Source organism: Rhipicephalus microplus, chromosome X (genome assembly GCF_043290135.1).
Source record: "Rhipicephalus microplus isolate Deutch F79 chromosome X, USDA_Rmic, whole genome shotgun sequence".
Taxonomy (NCBI): domain Eukaryota; kingdom Metazoa; phylum Arthropoda; class Arachnida; order Ixodida; family Ixodidae; genus Rhipicephalus; species Rhipicephalus microplus.
Window position 1 is genome coordinate 278,304,865 of NC_134710.1, and position 18,643 is coordinate 278,323,507.

Sequence of the window (18,643 nt, forward strand, 5' to 3'; positions counted from 1 at the left end):
GTAGCCCCCCAACAGAATGTTCAATCGCTTTTCAGAGGTATCAAAATTCAGATGAGCATTTTCCTGGTCTCGTAGTGTGCACTACAATAACATTACACTTGTTTTCACGAAAGGTTAAGACCTGCGCAGGTGAGTGAAGTTTGAATAAGGGTACACAAAGTACAGAAAAATCCTGCTGTTAACGGGCTGAAGTTCAAAAAAGGTGCTCCCGTATGGAAAAACTTCCACGGAGCCCACGAAATTCTAAGCCACAGGCGCCGCACGGCAGCTGCGCCTGTGACGGCTTAATACCCGGAAGCGAGCACTTATAGATGCGCTGTGGCTGTCGCTGCACAACGTTACACTTTTGCTCGTTTCCACTTCGATTACGAAAGAACAGCTGCGCTTTTAGGACTGCGTCTTTGCTCTCCAATTTCCACTGGGGGACAAGGGGCAAACAAGACAGCCGCTGCAGAAAACATGACTGTTTCCCATCAAAAAAAAAAAAAAACCGCTCTTAATGCATAGGATTTCCCGAACAAATTCGCGACTCAGCTAGCTAAAGTACTTTGCAGGGAGCACAAAAAAGACATATTGCGAAGCTTTTCGTGCACACCGTACGAAAACATTTTTCTCAAATGGTTCAGAAATATTAGCCCACAACGTGGGTGTTGCCTCCTGGAATGCTTCTGCATCACTGTAGGCTGAAAGCAACGGTGCTTATATGCCGAGGCGTCGTACCCAGCAAAAACCCAAGCTGAGGTGACGATGGATAGTGTTGGCGCTGCTTATCTCTTGTTCCTCCTTATCACCACCACTACATTGTAGTTGCATACGTAAGGAATGTCGGAAAACTGACGACTCGAGCCCCAAATAATATGTCAACTGCCTTCGTTTACAGTGCGCCCAGAAATTCCAGACGCCCGAAAAGCACACTTTTTTACAGCGAAAACTGTTGCAAGATTAAAACTCTTGTCACACGTGGCTCCGTATAGTTGTCCGCCGCAGCTGGTGTCTATAACCACTATCACGAAATAAGAAAAAAAACCTAGTTCCAAGGACACACTGGGGCTCTAACCCGGGTCCAGTGCGTACCAGCCCAGTATTCTACCACTGAGGGACGCCGGTACTTGGGACTTGTTGGCAAACTTTGCCTTAAACAGGCTTGATGTCGGGAAAGGAATTGCGTTAATATGAGTAATAAAGCGCTTTAGAACAGCGAAAGAACAAAGAGGCCTCACACAATGCGAAAATAGCATATACGAGGGGGTCGTTCAATGCCCTAACCTATCACAAAAGCTTGTTTTTGATCCCTTATTACGAATGGAGCATACCCACTTCAAGCATAATTTCTCATCATCGTGAGCCACTGTATGGACAATTGGCACCAAATTCCTTGCAAGTGTTTACCTGCTCAGAAGAATGACGATAAATAGCATAACGAATGTCGGCCTACTACCCAGAAATTATTAATGCCGTAGTGAACATATACCCAGCAAGTGTGCTTGTAGCAGTTACCCAAAGAAGGCTTAGAAAAGGCTCTGAAAAGCCACTCTTCAAGGTTGCGCTGTGACTGTGCAGTGCGTTCCACGCAGGCCTGGCGTTTTTCTTTTTTATCGTTTTTTATTTAGCTCAACCAAGGGCGCAAAATGCTCAGCTCACCTTCACACTGCGCCCACTACGCGAAGGTGTTTACGCTTCCGTGTATTCACAGATTTAGCGCTATTTTATAATGCCATTATTATGTGTGCGCTTCATCTTGTAGAAAGGATAAGCATTGGAACATAGTGCGTCTTCAGTCGCCTTGTCGCCTCATCTTCCTTTCGAGCAGATTTCCTTAGATGTTCACAAAAAAAACTAAAAAGAAAAACTGATTTTCAGATAGCTGTCACCCCACTTTGTTCGAGTAAGATAAACGGCGCCGGGCTGAAGGTTACTAACCTATATACTGTGTCTTCTGTGTGCTCTTGCGGAAAAGACCTGAAGTAATCATTCATAATATTATTAGAATAATATTATGGGCTTCTACGTCGCAAGACAAAAATGTGATTATGACAGGCGCCGTAGAGTAGGGCTCCGCAAATTTCGACCATCTGGTGTTACTTAACGTGCACCGACATCACACAACACACGGGCCTTCAGCATTTCGCCTTCATCGAAATGAGAATGCCACAGCCGAGATCGAACCCACGAACTTCGGGCCAATAGGAAGGGGATAATTTATTCGCACGTTCTGAAAGTTTTTTCGCTTTTTTTTCTAAGCCACGGTTAGAATATTTCACGTAAACCATGAAGGGAATTGTGTTTTTTTTTATGAAAGACAGTAAACGAGACATAAAACTGCAACAAGTGTTACCAGCTGAGTTTTATACCGATGCAATTAGTTGTTATACGATGATCCTTACTTCATCTTTTTCCTTTACTTTCCCTTGCCTCTTTTCGAAGCGCCGAATAGGCTACAGCACAGGCACACGTCGCAACTTTTCTTTTATAATAAATATACAGGGTGTCCCAGCTAATGTTAGTCAAGTTGCTGCTCATTGTGTTTTATTTGGCGTTTTATTTTATAAGCAAAGTGGCAAATACACCAACATTAGTGTTGTTGGTGAAAATGTTGCCCAAATATCGCACCTGTCTAATCAGTATACTTTGTAAAAGGTTTTGCTGCCCCCCCCCCCCCCCCAAACATTGCTACACTTGATTAGCTGGGACACCACGCAGAAGTAGGGCGCTCTTAGTGTCCCATTTGCCCAAACGCTAATTGAACTACAGCAATGTGATCACTTCTGGATCTTTCAGTGCAAACTGAAATCACTTCGTCTAGTGCTGTTCATCGATGCAGTGCATTGGGGAAAATTTCCGCAACATTTCTTTTCCTAAATCTTGCGCAAACTTTGCTTGCGCACAAAGCTTCTTCAAATTCCGATCTTATATTATGCACGCGATAAGGCGGCAAATCTCGCCCAATGACGCTCTCATGTTTGCATCGGTGCTTCGTGACGTTTACTGGCGGCTGAATCTGGGATAGTTTTGCAACGAATATCTGCCCTGACAAAACCTTTGGTGTCATCCAGGGAAACAGTTCCTTTCTTTAAGGGGGTACTAACAGAAAATTTCGGGGCCGAGATAACCTGCGGGGTCGATTCTCGAGAACATTCGTATATCATCTGCAAGATATCAACAGCGAATATTGCTTGGAAGGTATTTTAAGTTATATTTGAAGTTTGTGTATGCGACCGACTCCATAGCACTATAGACACCCTCGAAGGTGACCTCGAGGTGACCCCCCTACTTGCCTCACGTCACCCTGCTGCGGACAACAAAACAAGGTATGATGACGTCATAGCCGCCATTTTTCTTTTGCCGCGTCAGTTCCCGAAATCTATATTTCTAGGCGGCTGGTTGCAAGTGCATGACCGTGGCGCAAGCTCAGAAAGTTTTGTGTTTGGCGACATTCCAGTCCCGTTTCCTATTCGAAGGGAATTCTTGATGCTGACCGTGGGAAGTGCGTCACAATTCTGTGTGCTGACGTGGTCAAGAGCTGCACACGCTAGGTGGTGACTGTTGCGCCCAGTTTTTGGAACTCTGTCAAACCAAAACTGAAACTGATTGATAATGTGGGGCCTGTAATCAATTATCTGTCACGTGCTGCCGCAAACAATATGTCGTGTTATGACTAACAGGCCCCCAGCAACGCATTGCAGCCAATGAACGCGAGGCCAGAGTTTTTGTGTCAGTACCCCTTTAATGCTTCGTCACCGCATGCTTACTGAGTAATGATCTCTGTCGCATGAAATGATTTTTTTCTTTCCTATAGAGCAGACCTACCTGCTTACACTTTGTGGCCGTCATGCCAATCGCGTATAACATCGAAAATGTAGATAAAAATAAAAACAAACAGCATTTGCTTGCTAAACGCTGCTTTGTCACGCACCCAGCAAGGCAATACTTCGAAGGCGGTGTCTACATTGTGCACATACAAACCAACTCAATCGCATCCAACAACAGAGCTTTAATATGAAAAGGACAAATCGGTTCTGAAAATTTTCTGACAGAGGGTATGTGGTTACAGAAAGTGCTCTTCATAGCCTACGGCGAAGTGGTATCTCGAATGGCCATTCCTACAGCCTGTAGCAGATAGCGCATTTGTTTCTTTTTCGAGAAGCAGCGGCTTGTGCACAGTGTGTGAGCAGGCGCTGCCCACGCTGTCTTTGTTATACCTACGTTTTCTTATGTTTTCAGTGTTTATCGAACAACTTGCCATTGTCACGATTTGTTGTTATTTCATTGTCTCGCACGATAAGAAATATCTCCACGTTGGTGCAGAGCAAAGCTCTTAAGTTAGACCTCTCTGGGGCATGTTTATCGCCTGTAGGATATTTGGCCTCCATCAAGGGGTAGTCGTGCACATGTGCACCTACTTTTTTGCGAATGAATACTTGAGGACTTGGTAGGTTTTACCCCATAACTAAGCTTCGTTACAGCTTAGTAAAACCGCCTAATCCTTTATTTCGTGACAACTAAAGAACACTTGGAAGAACAAGAGAATACCTTTCGGTGAACTTTATAACATTGACGATGCTGCCGAGCATTTTTTTTTCTCTAAAATGGCCTCCGCAACACGTTATAGGCGTACTGACACGAGTATATACGCAATATTCCTTCGTGGATCAACATCTCTGGACAATGTATGTAAAATATAAACACTCAAATTGGCAAACGTCGAAAGGCTAACGGCTCCCGTAATACACTCAGTCAACGAATATTTCTTTGTGTCATGATTCTCGCACGCCGAAACGACGAGCGCAGAAGAGCTTATGTAACATCCGCGTCGAATGAAATCCGAACAGGGGCAAGCCTTCGCGGTGGTATAGTGAGGAAGTGTTGCGGAATGGCCACCTCCATTCCATACCAATTCTCTTCCGGGGAATATCAACTTGCCACAATTTCATTCTTTTAAACTCCTCGGAATGAAAAAAACTCGACCAACTCCCACTCCGGGAATGGCCAGGCAGGTCAAATTCATTCTTACAATTCCTCCACGCAAGAAATGCATATCTTGATAGCTTTATCGAGACAAGCATGATTGTGACAACAAAGCTGATGTCATCTGACGCATAAGAACGGCAAAGCTACGCTAAACACGTTACCACAGCCCGATGAGAGCAGCTTGGCGACTTATTTCGTGCAGTACAACTACAATACCATAATACTTATTCTTCCCATAGGAGCAGTACTCCCGCTACCTATGGCATTTGTTTGGTCAGCACAGTTTAAGAAAGCTAACAGTTAGCAACGCATGCATTTACTTGTTTAGAGCGTATTTTGCCTCCTTCGCAGCAGCTAGTAAGACTTGATACTTCTGCTTTTATAAGCAGGAATGCTTTCTTGTTCTTTTTAAGTAATCAAATAAAAAAATCAAATCAATCTTTCTTTCCAACATGTTTTTTTTCAACAAGTTGGACATTGTTCAGGCGATTGATTGATAGATATGTGGGGTTTAACGTCCCAAAACCGCCATATGATTATGAGAGACGCCATAGTGGAGGGCTCCGGAAATTTTGACCAGCTGGGGTTCTTTAACGTGCGCCCAAATCTGAGCACACGGGCCTACAACATTTCCGCCTCCATCAAAAATGCAGCCGCCGCAGCCAGGATTTGATCCCGCGACCTGCGGGTCAGCAGCCGAGTACCTTAGCCACTAGACCACCACGGCGGGGCGATTCCTCAGGCGAAATATGGTTAAAAAAAAAACCACTTGAGAATGCCTGAGGGACCATATACATGGAAGCAGTTTGGGAATTTAAGCTTTTAACAAATATAGTGCCTTTAGACAAGGAGAAATGAACAAAGCATTAAAGGAATATAACAAAAATAGAGCAGTTGAAGTAAAAATAGAAATAACTGTATCTGCACCCAAGAAAAATACTCATGAACGCGTTAAAAAGTGTAAAGTCGTCTCCAGAATGATTTATTTCTGGTGACGTATTATACATAATAAAAAAGCTACAAAGGACACTATGCAAGGGTGACGAAAATCCCCACATTTGTCTTTTTCTAAACACAAAAACGTTAGGGTCAATGCTTTCATATTTATTAAGTATGGAGGGTAATGTGTATCTAAAGGAACGTAAGAAATAGTTTGTACGAAAACGAGGAACGACCCATCTGTCCCCACTTCAGGTCTGTGAATGGGTGTGTTGTACACTTATGTCTGACAAATCTTTAACAAATGTTTTAAATCATTTCTTTGCAAAAAAGTAGTTATAAATTAGTCAAAAGTTGTACATGTTTTATACTGATGTTTTTATAGCGACCGGTGGAACAAGGAACTCACGCACATACCACGTGGGACATTTGCAATATAGCACAGTGCTATTATTTTAATGAATGATTTGTTTTTTGTTCCCAAGGTCGCGGTGCGGCAGAAAAGTAGGCAGTAATTTATGTGCGAGGAAAACAGAGCGTGGTAGATTTGCAACTAGGTAACTACTAAGCCAGATATGTTGCCAGATATATCGTAAACACCACCGTATATCTTGCAGTAATCACGACACTCTTAAAAAATTTAAACCAATCCTAATTTTGCCTATTACTTTGGAATAAAACTTTTATGTTAAGCGATGCCACACATATATGTAAAAGTGCAGACGATTGATTGATTGATTGATATGTGGAGTTCAACGTTCCAAAACCACCTTATGAATATGAGAGACGCCGTAGTGGACGGCTCCGAAAATTTCGATCACCTGGGGTTCTTTAACAAGGGAAGCACAGACGATGATGCGTGCAAAACGTCGATTATTTTTTCAAGTTTTATGGCTGCCAACTAGTATGCAGTGTGCTATTCCAAAACACGAGCATAAATAGCTATCAAACGGCTGCTACAGTGTACGATACCAGCTAAGTATTGATATTCTATGTGCGCATTTGCATGTATGTCTTCGTCTGTGATTCATTCATGCATCTAGGTACGTTGCTGTGATGCGTATTTGCCATGGTAATTACATGAATTCGTGGCCACTAATTATTCTACGTGGAACATTGCACTTCGCTTATTATTCAGTATGTACTTTTGTAATTGAAATATATTGATGCGACAAATTATATGCACATATGAACGCCCGCTAACTGAAAATTGAGTAATGTAATATTATTCAAGTGAGCACTATTCCCTAACTACTTTGAAAACTACCAAGTTTCACTAATCAGAATTTTACTATCTTTTGTGAGTAATTTCTCTGAATAATGCTACACACAAGAATACGTTGCTTTCACGATTATTCACTTCAACTCTGTAGTTCGGCGATAATGGATTTTGCTTTCTTGCAACGTCTGAATGTATATATATATATATATATATATATATATATATATATATATATATATATATATATATATATATATATATATATATATATTTCTATTCTATATTCTAAAAATTTCTAAATATGACTAATGTGTTCCTTTCACAGTACAAGAACTCGTACAGGGAACTCGTTTTGAAATTGGCTAGGAATGAGAAAGGCGCCTCCGTTCCTATCGGAGAGGAACGTACACAACGCTGCGTATACATAGTGGAGAAGCGCTATGTCGAACGTGTTTGTAAACACACACACACACACACACACACACACACACACACACACACACACACACACACACACACACACACACACACACACACACTAACGTGACTGTACACTTGTTCAACTTGTTCAACTTGTTTTCTCCTCAAATCAGCGGGCATTGTTTGCGCGAGAAATCGAAGTGCACTATTCGATAATTTATGAATGCATGATAATTGCCATTTGCATTATTACCTTGCGGCACATATTGAACTGAAATTACTGCAGCCAGTGAATTCTCAAGGGGTATTATTCACTTTGAACGATCCTTTTCACAAGAGCAATTGCGAGAAGGGTACGACGAAATACACATGCGTGTTCTACACAGAGCTTCGTTCATATGAATGCACAACATGTCGTTTTGCGAGGAAAAGTAACAGAATGAAACATTTTTACCCGAAATTTCCTGGCCCCTATCGGAAGTGCTACGCAACCCCCATATTTTATCACATACGATTCGTCAGTTGCAATATGAACTGCAAGGTAATGAACACCACGCATTATTACTGCAATATTTCATATTGCATTGTGAAGCATGTATACAGAATGCGTGTGTTTGTATAGAATGAAAGTTACTTTCCCTGCATTTCCAAGCAGAGGAAGTTCTTTTCACTGCTTTCACAAGCAGACGCGTGGCCATGAGGTAGAACATGCACTTGCCACGCAAACGACACGGGCTCCATCTCTACTCGTACCCATGATTTTTTTATTGATTTTATTCGCACCATTCTCAATTTTTCGGTCACGCATAAGATGAATTTTCGCTAACAACCAATGACGCCAACATTTCTGCGAAACGCGCTATTTAATGCTATCGCGTTAAGAACATGCCGTTCGGTCCGCCATTCCAACCATTCGGATGATTCCATCGATAAAACAACCAGGGCCGCAGCAACAACTATGATCGACTTATCTTGCTCAACATTCGTACGACACGTAATGAATAATTTGACGCCGTTTTATTACTGAAAAGCGCGAGTGGGACTGCGATAAAAAGAGGGGGGGGGGGGGGGAGAACGCCGATTCGAAGTGCGAAACGCTGTCAGCGGTAGACGATTCAACCCCGAAGAAACGCCCACTTGTGCTCTGCTGCCACGTCTTCTGAAAGGCAGTGAAAGGTCAAAACTTTACGTCGCGCGAGTACTGCACCGCATTCCTCTTGTTTTTTTTTTCACTTGAAGTCTCGGTATTTCGTTCAGAAAACTGTCAGGCATTGCAACTTGTCTTTTTCTTTTTGTGACTAGGTGCCTGTTAGTTGTAAGAATTTGGAATATAAGAAGGGCTATAATGGAAGGCTCCGAATACTTTGATCGCCTGGAGTTATTTAACGCACATCTGAATCGAAGCACAGGGGCCTCGAGCACTTTGCCTGTATTGAAATGCGGCTGCCGCTGCAGATATTCAAACCCGAGACCTTCGGGGCAGCGCAGCCGAGCCCCATAAACACCAGACCACTTTGGCGGTTTTTAAGAGTTTTCCAGATTAGACGAGACGATGAAATCGCTACTGTCAGATGACACAAAATGCTTTACACATACATATGCCTATATCGCACGGCGCTATTGCAAGAAACTCATACCGAGGACAACATTTTAAATCATAGTGCCGTTCATCGCTCAATTCTGACTGCGTCTACGATTAGAATATACTTTCTCTTTCTTTTTTTATCACAACCGCTCTCCGATTCACACTGCATTAAAAGTGAGCCATGGAAGGGCGACAGCTATCGTCGTGCAAGGAAAAAAAAAGCCGTTTAGACCCGTCTTCACGCCGTAAAACGCCCATAAAACAAGAACGGCGAGTGGTCCAGGCACCGGTGCATCGTTGTAGAGACGATAAGACACTTACACACGCATACTAGTGTGCGCGGACTGCAAAAAGGTAAGTTGTGGTTGCGTACAACAAAGCTCACCTTAAAGCCGTGAGCGTCGACCGTCACGAAGCCGTCCGCATGCAAGGAGGGCACGGACCGTGCGTTGAAGGGTTTCGCCAGTGTGCGCTGCTCAGGCGCTCGTACGATGCGTCCCGCGTCGCCTTATCTGCTGGGCGGGCGAGGGTTTTAACAAATACCACTCCTGCTGTGCCGCTTATCTCGTGATTCACGCTTAGAAGTTTTCGATTTGGGTCGCTCATTGACAGACTGCGCATTTTGTAGCGTAATACGCGATAGCTTTGAAAAAAAAAAAAAAATCAACCATCTCTGGCCTCCTCCTTTCTACTGTCGTGTCCACTCAGTTGTGCCCGTCTGAGAAACGAGAACCTAAAGGTTTTCTTGCACACGGCCCTCACCCATTACACATAACTCTTACGAAAGTATGCATAGTCTACGGAGCGAAGGCATTTGCCAAACGGCGGGAGGAGAAAACGTGGAAAGAAAAAGGCGCAACTTCTGCAGCCCTCGTTGGGAGGATGGGCGTAATTCTTGGCATTGAAAACATCAGGAGTGTTTGGCGCCTTCCGCCGAGCGCGATATTAACGGAGGAGACCACTCCCGTCTCGTGACGTCAAAAGCCATTGTCACGAAAGCGTATAGCGTTCCAAAAGGCACACCCGTCAGTTTCAGTTCGGTAGCTTAGAAGAATAAGTTATGCGGAATCTTTAACGACACGTGACACTACGCATAACTTGATTGATATGTGGGGTTTAACGTCCCAAAACCACCATATGATTATGACAAATGCCGTAGCGGAGGGCTCCACTACGCATAACTTGTAAGTATTCAATATAGGAGGTGAGTACACCGACGAACGTTGACCGAGGTGGAAAACGCCTACTGACGTTTCGGCCCCAGCACGGAATTCTTGTGCACAATCACAATTTTGGGAACAAGGCTCCTGTGTGGAAAGCGCAATGTCAGTAAGTATTTCACTGCCACTTTATCAGACTCAACGACGTGCTCTCGGAGCCAAACACGATCGTCTTGATGGAAGAGCGCTTTCCGAAAAGAAGATACTGGGACCTTGGCCCACAATTTCGGGCACACACAAAGCCCCGAAAGCCCTACTGGGCTACCTGAAGGCGAGAGGACTCGACGAGTATCTGTGAGCTACCAGTGTATGCTTGTGTTTGGTGTGTTATCACTAATTGTTCATTCATTCTTCTTTATTCTCCATCTAATCTGTTATTTCCCTTTTCCCCGACCCCACATGTAGGGTAGCCAACCAAGCTTAGCTTAGTTAACCTCCTCGCCTTTCTCCATCTCTCTCTCTCTCACACCATCGTCAGTGTCCCTCGGTGTTTTCCCCAATGTTTCATGCCCGTGTGCTCAGATATGGGTAAAGAATGCCAGGAGGTCGAAACTTCCGGAGCCCTCCACTGCAGCGTCTCTCATAATCATATAATTTTGGGACGTTAAACCACATCAATCAATCAATCAATCAATCATCATATTGATACGTGTATGGAACTGTCGCTTCGGCACAGCTGAAATGGCACCCGAAAGTAGGAAGACGACAACGTGGCTGTTGTGGGTTGGTCTCTCGAGCTTACTCCGTTGGCCTGCATGACTTTGCGCTTTTTAAGCCATTAGCAAGACCTGCTGTCGGTGAATAAACCTTCCCCGTAACATCTTTTGGTGGAAGGTGCGGGGTCTTCACACAACCCGTCTGGAACTCCGCAGTGGACGCCAGCTTTCTCCAGCCGCGATGCCTGAAACCGGCACTCAGGCCTCGCCATCCGCGCCGGCTCCATAACCTGTAATCCCCCCCCCCCCCCCCCATCTTCTTGACCCTGGCACGTTTTTCGGGACGGACTGCACGGACGTCGAAGAATGACTCGCATTATTCGAGCGCGTCAGCAAGCACTACAGGTGGGACGAGACGCTTATGTTGGCAAAGTCCACTCCACAAACGCCCTTATCGCGTGTCACATGCTGAGCGCCAAGTTATACAGACGGAGGTCGAGAAAATGCTGAGCAAAGACATCATTGAGCCTTCATCGAGTCCTTGGGCATCTCCTGTGGTCTTAGTCAAAAAGAAGGACAATACCTGGCGCTTTTGCGTCGACTATCACCACCTGAATCGGATCACCAAGAAGGACGTTTATCCTCTACCGCGAATCGATGATGTACTCGACTGCCTCCACGGTGCCAACTATTTCTCGTCCCTTGACCTTCGATCCGGATACTGGAAAATTTCGGTCGATGACCGCGACCGTGAGAAGACCGCATTTATCACACCCGATGGTCTTTACCAATTCAAGGTCAGGCCTTTTGGGTTGTGCAATGTCCCGGCTACTTTTGAACGTATGATGGACTCTTCTCCACGGTTTCAAATGCTCGACCTGCCTTTGCCATCTGGACGATGTAATCGTTTTCTCGCCCTCCTTCGAAAGCCACCTGTCTCGTCTCTCGGCAATTCTTGACGTTTTTCGTTGCGCTGGTCTCCAACTGAATTTGTCGAAATGCTCATTTGGACGCCGGCAGATTAAACTACTTGGCCACCTTGTTAACGCCACTGGTTCAACCCGACTCTGACAAAGTCCGTGCAGTCCCAGAATTCCTGGTTCCGCGTTCTACATAAGAAGTTCGCAGTTTTATTGGGCTCTGCTCATACTTCCGCCGCTTTGTCTTCAACTTCAAGGATATTGCCAGGCCCCTCACGGATCTCCTCAAAAAGAACGTGGCCTTTTCTTGGGGGAAGGACCAAGAGCATTCCTTCGCGTCGTTGATTACCGCCCTCACATCACCACCTGTGTTGGCTCATTTTGATCCAGCGCCTCGAACAGAGATTCGCACCGATGCAAGCGGCTATGGCATTGGTGCTACACTCGCTCAGATACAGTATGGCACCAACCGTGTGATAGCCTACGCTAGTCGCCTGCTGTCGCAAGCGGGTGTTCAATCACGGAGCGGGAATGCTCAGCTCTCGTTTGGACCATTACGAAATTCCGTCCGTATTTATTCGGACGTCCGTTCGCAGTCATCACGGACCATCATGCGCTTTGCTGGCTGTCGACGCTTAAGGACCCTACAGGAAGACTCGGCCGATGGGCACTTCAATTACAAGAGTACACGTTCTCGGTTGTGTACAAATCTGGAAAGCTGCACAGCGATGCTGACTGCTTATCTCGGAATCCCTTTGATCCACCTAACTCCACTGATTTGGAATCTGATGCCTGCGTTTTAGCCATTACTGACTTTCTGACCGTGGCCGACGAACAGCGCCGAGATCCATCGCTGCTCACCATCATTGACCGCCTTCAATCACGTCATACTGACCCTTCCCTTAGCAGATTCCTGCTTCAAGACAACGTTTTGTACCGCCGCAACTTACACCCCGACGGCACGGAACTTTTACTCGTCGTACCACATCACCTGCGAAAGGATGTTCTGCGACAATTCCATGACGCTCCAACTTCTGGACATCTAGGCATCTCCAGAACTTACGACCACGTTCGACGACGAGTATTCTGGAAGAGTCTCTATCACTCCGTTCGCCATTACGTCGCATCTTGCGACCTCTGCCATCGCCGAAAGAAGCCTACGACTCCCCCTGCCGGTCTTCTTCAACCTATTGAAGTTCCAGCCGAGCCGTTTTATTGAGTGGAGTTGGACATGCTAGGTCCCTTTCCTACTTCTACAGCTGGAAATAAATGGATTGCAGTGGCCACAGATTATGCCACTCGGTATGCAATCACTCGAGCGCTACCAACCAGCTGCGCAACAGACGTTGCCGCCTTCCTGCTCTACGACATTATTCTGCAGCATGGCGCTCCGTCTCACCTGCCCACAGACCGTGGTCGCTACTTTCCATTTCGTGTGGTTGATGATCTACTCCGATCTTGTGCTACCCGTCACAACTTCACCACATCTTACCACCCTCAGACTAACGGCCTTGCAGAGCGCCTAAACCGCACATTGACAGACATGCTTTCCATGTACGTATCTACCAACCACACTGATTGGGACATAGCTCTTCCGTTCGTAACCTTCGCCTATAACTCGTCGCGTCATGAAACAGCGGGCTACTCCCCTTTTTATCTACTCTTCGGACGACATCCCTTACTGCCCTTCGACACACTGCTTTCATCAGACCACCCATCCTCCACTTCGTACGCTCAGGATGCGATCGTGCTCTCAAGGCACGCGCGGTAGCCCGCGCTCGGTTATCGTCGTCGCAGTCAGCACAAAAGTCCCTTTACGACCATCGACATAGGGATGCCGTTTTTTCTGCGGGATCTCTTGTTTTCCTGTGGCTCCCATCTCGACATGTCGGCCTCTGCGAGAAACTACTATCACGATACGCTGGATCTACCGAGACCTTCGTCAGGTCACACCTGTGACCTACGAGATGGCCGCTACCACAAACTCATCGGCTGCTGCACCCAGAACAGAAATAGTCCACGTTTCCCGTCTCAAGCCCTACATCGCGGACTCGCTCATTTAACAGGCACCGAGACGGTGCCTTACTGGCCGGGGTGATGATACGTGTCTAGAACTGTCGCTTCGGCACAGCTGAAATGGCACCCGAAAGGAGGAAGACGGCAACGTGGCTGTTGTGGGTTGGTCTCTCGAGCTTCCCCCGTTGGCCTGCATGACTGTGCGCTCTTTAAGCCATTAGCAAGACCTGCTGTCGGTGAATAAATCTTCAGCGTAACAATATATATACACGCACACACTTCCCTTAGCCCCTGTGTGCGTCTTTTACTTCTTTCCTTGTGTACGCATACGCGCTGTACAAGGTTAGCATGCTAGGCTTCATTGTTGGCGCACGCCTAATGTCGAACGCAGCTCAGCGGTATTCATTCGTATTTCGCAACAAAGTCAGTGGTTATATATATGTCACAAACAAGAAGTTCCATGACATGATTGATCGTTTCACCGAACGAAGCGATTCTTACATACAAGAAAAAAAAAACTGCTCCTAAACGCATCGCGACTTGAAAAGCAAACAAACAACAATCAGCATTTCGTTTATTGATATGAGGGGCTTAACGTCCCAAAACTACCTTACAATTATGAAAGACGCCATAGTGGAGGGCTCCGGAAATTTTGACCACGTGAGGTTCATTAACGTGTGCCCAAATCTGAGCACACGGGCCTACAAAATTTCCGCCTCCATCGAAAATGCAAAACAACAAACAGTAAAACCAATGGTTCGAAGAGTACGGATACATGCCATGCGCATACTATAGCAGCGTGCTCTCGGCAGGCCCACGCCGACTACATCTCTACGGTTTTCGTTTTAGCAGAGGCCGTGCTCTTTTTATTGCGTTTGAAACTATATATTTGAAAACCGCACGAACCGTTGCACCCACGACTGCAGTGTTAACGAGTTGCGACTATATATACGTTTGCCGACGCGGAATAGAAAAGCTTGATACTTCATCTGCATACGTTCAGTGTAACAAACGCGTCATGTACGTCAGCGAGTGTTGCACGTGAACACGAAAAGCAGCAACGCTTTGCAAAACCCAGTGTACTACATGTAAGTCAACGATATTCCACGACAAAGGTGCTCGACAGACTTTTTTCACAAAAAAGTAACAAAACGCTCGAGACCAGTCACGTCTTTGTAGTTCATTACTATTTTGAACCTCAAATAATAATAATAATAGTAATAATAATAATAATAATAATAATAATAATAATAATAATAATAATAATAATAATAAAACGTCGAACGAAGGCCACCTCGTTCGGGCCGCGCCGGTAGAGAGGTCTGTGAGCACCGTGTTTGATATTCCTGCTTCATAAAGAAGCCGGGCTGTTGTACGATGAATGCGTGGACAAAAATTACATAATGGGGTGCAAATTAAAACAACTTTAGGGCCGGTCGCAGGTACCTTGGTAAGGATTTCATACATTGTAATATTTATTGAAGGAGACGTTACGATGAGACGATAAATATATGTATGAAAGGTTTATGAAATTGAATAGCCAGCACTGCAACCACAATTGACGTTTAACGAATATTGGAGTCTATTCGAAAAGTAGTTCCAAACCTGGCATGGCTCTGTGGTAGAATTCTTCATTGCCACTCAGAATGCTGGGGTTCGATTCCTGCTACGACCATGATATTTATTTTTTTTTTGCATTCGTATACAAAGATAAACTCGGGTCAACGTGTGTTCTCACCGTTACATGAATAGATATGAAGTTTCATCTCCTGTTGCACATACCCTTATACCAGTGGGACATACCCGCCCACGGGTATGCGGCACTGTCTGGCAGAAAAGTAATTGACTACTTATACGCAACGGGATGGTGACGTTATTCATGTCACAGTTGTACCCATTTTCATTGTTTTAACCCAAGTTAGGGGGATAATCACGAGAGCACCTAGACGTAGGATATATATATATATATATATATATATATATATATATATATATATATACATACATATATAAATATATATATATGGACAGATAGATAGATAGATAGATAGATAGATAGATAGATAGATAGATAGATAATGATCAACGCGCCTGCAGTATGCCAAGAAATGCTCCGCGTTTAATAATTTACTTCCTTTCCTTAATAATGGCATGGGTGAACAATGACCACACGAATGGAGCACCAGAAACGTGTTATTTTTCCCCAAAATAAAAATGTTTAACTAGCGATCAAACGAGTCCTAATAAATAAATAAATAAATAAATAAATAAATAAATAAATAAATAAATAAATAAATAAATAAATGAAATTGCGCTGCTGGCAGAGGGAAGAGTTTCGTGGTTACATCGGTTCACACTTAAGTGCACCCGCAACATTTGCATCATCCCGAAGTTATCGCTGCTGATGTGAGCGCTTGAATATACTACTGAGCTCGCGGAAGTGGCTACATCTGTATTGCGCACATATTACATCATCGTGGCCTCTCCTGTTGCGTGACGAAAAGAAACGAAGAGGAAGAACGGTTACGCACCAGGAAAGGAAAAGAAAAGAAAAAAAAAACAAGCGGGTTTCCTCGATACCTAAAAACGTGCGCCCGGTCAGTGCAGTAATCGGCGAGATAAAGTAATCGAGTGCGCAAGGCGTGTGAACGAGCTGATTGCCAAAGAGCCGTGACGACAGCTTGCACGACCGACGCCGCACGTTGCGCCGCCGTGAAAAGCACGCGCGTGCACATTGTCCTCAGTGAGTGACGTGTCGGAGTGAAGAGGAATAAGAACGCCATCGCATGATGCAATACTGGTCAAATGAGAAGTACACGTGATATAAAATACGTGCAAGGGTGCAAGGTACGTGTGTTCTCGGGTACGCACGTCGGTTTAGTATATATATATATATATATATATATATATATATATATATATATATATATATATATATATATATATATATATATATATATATATATGTTTCAAAAAAAGAAATTTTGTGGGTCCGGTGCAAATATAAATAGGAATAAAAGACCACACTTACGAAAATTTGATAATTGTTTACTCTACGTTTCGGCCGTGGCACGGCCTTTGTCAGGATCCTATATATATATATATATATATATATATTAGTTCTCTTTCTAATCAGAATACTTCCGATGCTACCCTCGATATTAAAAAAAGAAAAAATGAGTGCTGCGCTTGCAATGATGAAGCAACCCTCTTTAAACAAAAATAACTTAGATTTTAAATATGCACAGCATATTGTTGCCACATGCTTATTGAAAGCAGTTGGAAATTAAAGTATACCAAAGAAGGAAAAGAAGCGACTATGCGTGTTTCGCTATGTAAAATATTCGGCAGATCCCACGTACCCGGGAATGACGTTATATGCGAAGCATGCAGAGCGAGGGTGACCGTATTATAATTTTTTATTGAGCGACGCATTTTGAAGCGATGCTAAAATAATGTAGAAATGTTGCGCACATAGGCAATTTATTGATTTGTGGGGTTTAACGTCCCAAAACCACCATATGATTATGAAAGACGCCGTAGTGGAGGGCTCCAGAAATTTTGACCCCCTGGGGTTCTTTAACGTGCACCCAAATCTGAGCACACGGGCCTACAACGTTTCCGCCTCCATCGGAAATTCAGCCGCCATAGCCGGAATTCGATCCCGCAACCTGCGGGTCAGCAGCCCAGTACCTTAGCCACTAGACCACCGCGGTGGGGCATTTGCGGACTTAGGTACGCTGAACAATTGCAGATATTTGCACTTGAGGAACGATGCCAACAGGAACGTGAGTATTAGCAACACAAGAAGCGATAAACTGATATGAAGCGCTGGTGCTCACGAGAATGAAGGCCCTAGAAAATGCCACAGAAATCAACTTCAGAGAATGTCACCTAACTACAATTGACGTTAGCCCGACGTGATGGCTGTATGATAGGAGTACATATATAATGTATAAACTAGGATATATAGCCAGCACTGCAACCACAACTGACGTTTCATAAACACTACGGTCTATTTAAAAAGTACTTCCGAGACCTGGCATGGCTTTGAGGCAGAATACTTGATTGCAAAACTGCGTTTGCATCAGTCTACGTCATGTGCATCGGTACGGTTCTCAATTATTGGCTGCTGTGTATGCATGCATGTACGCATGCATGTACGCTTGCACGCATGCATGTACGCTTGCACGCACGCATGTACGCATGCACGTATGTACGCATGCACGTATGTACGCATGTGTGTGCACGCACACACACACACACACAATTTTTGATGAGTGCGCACATCTTTTGATATGTGGGGTTTTACGTCCCAAAACCACCATATGATTATGAGAGACGCCATAGTGGAGGGCTCCGGAAATTTCGACCACCTGGTGTTCTTTAACGTGCACCCAAATCTGAGCACACGGGCCTACAACATTTCCGCCTCCATCGGAAATGCAGCCGCTGAAGCCGGGTTCCGAACCCGCGACCTACGGGTCAGCAGCCGAGTGCCTTTGCCACTATAGACCACCGCGGCAGGGCTGCGCACATCTTTTGACTAGCCCTTTCAGTCACGGCATGTAAAAATGTACAAGCCAACTTCAATGGCACGTCACGCACCGTGTGTTCAACCAAATAGTCTGAATGGGTGCACATGCGTGTTGGCCTCCCGAGTGGACAACTGGTGATCACTTAACTTCATTATGTTG

General features: G+C 44.8%; 1 protein-coding gene across 2 annotated transcripts in view; it reads right to left on the bottom strand.

The window, feature by feature from the left end:
- Window positions 1-18,643, bottom strand: part of LOC119161465 (sterol O-acyltransferase 1) — an 84,327-nt gene that overhangs the window by 47,873 nt on the left and 17,811 nt on the right. The window contains exon 1 of one of the 2 annotated variants that reach the window (XM_037413952.2): window positions 9,520-9,645. The exons of the other annotated variant lie outside the window; for it this stretch is intronic. The gene's annotated coding sequence lies outside the window, so the exon portion shown is untranslated. Of the gene's footprint in view, window positions 1-9,519; window positions 9,646-18,643 lie in introns of those variants that run through there. 2 annotated transcript variants of the gene reach the window in all.